Source organism: Triticum dicoccoides, chromosome 3A, assembly GCF_002162155.2.
Source record: "Triticum dicoccoides isolate Atlit2015 ecotype Zavitan chromosome 3A, WEW_v2.0, whole genome shotgun sequence".
NCBI classification, from domain to species: domain Eukaryota; kingdom Viridiplantae; phylum Streptophyta; class Magnoliopsida; order Poales; family Poaceae; genus Triticum; species Triticum dicoccoides.
The window spans coordinates 653,369,221-653,372,683 of record NC_041384.1 but is presented as its reverse complement, the minus strand read 5'-3'; positions in this window follow the sequence as shown (position 1 = coordinate 653,372,683).

Below are 3,463 nucleotides of genomic sequence, written 5' to 3'. Positions count from 1 at the left end.
TCATCACTCGGTAGGATTTTTTAAACTTAGGCGAGTACTGGACTGCAGCTAAGCCCCCGAGTGAGAGGGTTGCTCATCACTTGGTAGGATTTTTTTTAAAACTTAGGCGAGTATTGGACTGCAACTAAGCCCTCGAGTGAGAGGGTTTCTCATCACTCGGTAGGATTTTTTTAAAACTTAGGCGAGTACTAGACTGCAGCTAAGCCCCCGAGTGAGAGGGTTGCTCACCACTTGGTAGGATTTTTCAAACTTAGGCGAAATGGATTCGCAGCTAAGCCCCCGAGTGAGAGGCTTGCTCATCACTCGGTAGGATTTTTTAAACTTAAGCGAAACGGATTTGCAGCTAAGCCCCCGAGTGAGAGACTTGCTCATCACTCGGTAGGATTTGTTAAACTTAGGCGAAATAGATTCGCATCTAAGGCACCCATTGGGGGATTTAGAACATATAAGAAAGGAACAACAATCATTTAATAGACTGCAAAATTGTGTCTTTGATAATCAAACTAAAGGGTATTTCTTATTACATCTCAATAGTCTGAATGCTTAAGTGTAAAAGGGGTGGAGCAGCTCCGCGTTCCAAGCGCGTGGCTCGTCTTTCTTGTGCTCAACGTTGTAGAGGTGGTACGCTCCATTGTGGAGCACTCTGGTGATGATGAAGGGACCTTCCCAAGTAGGGGCGAGCTTGTGTGGCTTCTGCTGATCCACTCGAAGAACCAAGTATCCTTCCTGAAATGCTCGACCCCTCACGTTTCTGGCGTGGAATCAACGCAGGTCTTGCTGATAAATGGTCGATCGGATCAGAGCCATCTCTCTTTCCTCTTCCAGGAGATCAACTGCATCTTGCCGAGCCTGTTCTGCTTCATCTTCTGAGAAAAGCTCGACTCTGGGTGCATGGTGAAGCAAGTCACTCGGAAGCATAGCTTCAGCTCCATAGACCAAGAAGAATGGAGTTCGGCCAGTCGACCAATTCGGAGTCGTCCTCAAACCCCAAAGCACTGACGGAAGTTCATCAACCCAGGCGCCTGCCGCATGCTTGAGATCACACATCAGTCGGGGTTTCAGTCCTTTGAGGATCAACCCATTTGCTCTTTCAGCTTGTCCATTCGACTGGGGATGGGCGACTAAAGCGTAGTCGACTCAAGTGCCTTGGGAAGCACAGAAGGCTCTGAACTCGTCTGAATCGAAGTTCGAGCCATTGTCAGTGATGATGCTGTGCGGAACACCATATCTGAATGTTAACTCTCTGATGAAACTGACCGCAGTACTCGCTTCAAGACTTTTGATAGGTTTGGCTTCAATCCATTTGGTGAACTTGTCGACTGCCACGAGTACATGAGTGAAGCCGATCCTACCCATTCTCAAAGTTCCAACCATGTTCAAACCCCAAACAGCGAAGGGCCAGACGAGTGGAATGGTCTTCAGGGCTGATGCAGGCTTGTTGTAGGATCGAAAGTATGTCTAGAGGGGGGGGGGTGATTAGACTACTTGACCAAATAAAAACTTAACCTTTTCCCAATTTTAGTTCTTGCAGATTTTAGCTATTGTAGGACAAGTCAAGCAATCATCACACAATTCAAGCAAGCATGCAAAGAGTATATTGGCAGCGGAAAGTAAAGCATGCAACTTGCAAGAATGTAAAGGGAAGGGTTTGGAGAAATCAAACGCAATTGGAGACACGTATGTTTTTCCCGTGGTTCGGATAGGTGGTGCTATCCTACATCCACGTTGATGGAGACTTCAACCCACAAAGGGTAATGGTTGCGCGAGTCCACAAAGGGCTCCACCCACAAAGGATGACGGTTGCACGAGTCCACAAAGGGCTCCACCCACAAAGGGTCCATGAAGAAGCAACCACCCACAAAGGGTCCACGAAGAAGCAACCTTGTCTATCCCACCATGGCCATCGCCCACACAGGACTTGCCTCACTAGCGGTAGATCTTCACGAAGTAGGCGATCTCGTTGCCCTTACAAACTCCTTGGTTCAACTCCACAATCTTGTCGGAGGCTCCCAAGTGACACCTAGCCAATCTAGGAGACACCACTCTCCAAGAAGTAACAAATGGTGTGTAGGTAATGAACTCCTTGCTCTTGTGCTTCAAATGATAGTCTCCCCAACACTCAACTCTCTCTCATAGGATTTGGATTTGGTGGAAAGAAGATTTGAGTGGAAAGCAACTTGGGAAGGCTAGATATCAAGATTCGTATGGTAGGAATGGAATATCTTGGTCTCAACACATGAGTAGGTGGTTCTCTCTCAGAACATATGAGTAGGAATTGTGTATGTGTTCTGATGGCTCTCTCCACGAATGAAGAGGAGGTGGAGGGGTATATATAGCCTCCACACAAAATCCAACCGTTACACACAGTTTTCCAATCTCGGTGGGACCGAATCAACAAACTTGGTCAGACCGAAAATGTAAACCTAGTGACCGTTAGAGATTTTCGGTGGGACTGACATGCAACTCGGTGGGACCGATATGGTTAGGGTTTGGGCATAACGTAATCTCGGTGAGACCAATTACACAAACTCGGTGAGACCAAATTTGGTAATTAGCTAACCAGATAGTTGGTCAGGCAAACTCGGTGGGACCGATTTGCTCTTTCGGTGAGACCGAAAAGTTACAAAAAGGAAACACTGAATTTACATTGCAATCTCGGTGGGATTGATTTGCTCTTTCGGTGAGACCGAAAAGTTACGAAAGGGAAATAGAGAGTTTGCAATCCCATCTCGGTGAGACTGAGATCCCTATCGGTAGAACCGAATTGCTAGGGTTTGGCAGTGGCTTATGACAAGTGAAACTTGGTGGCGCCGGATAGGAAGAATCGGTAGGACCGATTTTGGCTTAGGGTTTAGGTCATATGTGGATATGGGAAAGTAGTTGAGGGTTTTGGAGCATATCACTAAGCACATGAAGCAAGAGGCTCATTAAGCAACACCTCATCCCTCCTTGATAGTATTGGATTTTCCTAAAGACTCAATGTGATCTTGGATCACTAAAATATGAAAAGAAGAGTCTTGAGCTTTTGAGCTTGAGCCAATCGTTTGTCCTTAGCATTTTGAGGGTTCCTCTTTCACATCCATGCCATGCCAATCATTGACCTTTCCTGAAATAGTCATCTTGGAATAGCATTAGCTCAATGAGCTATATGTTGTTATGAATTACCAAAACCACCTAGGGATAGTTGCACTTTCACTTGTGAGACATGTTGGAGTAAAACTGGCAATCTTCACATTTGTCGACTATTTCTTGAGTCATCTCATTTGCTCGTGGCCAATAAAATCCCGCTCGGTATGCTTTGGCCACAATGGTCCGAGAGGACGCATGGTGACCACAGGTCCCCGAGTGGATGTCATTGAGGATCACTTGACCTTCTTCTGGTGTTATGCATTTCTGGCTAACTCCAGTTACGCTTTCTCTGAACAGCTGCCCTCTGATCACGGTAAAAGCTTTGGATCAGCGG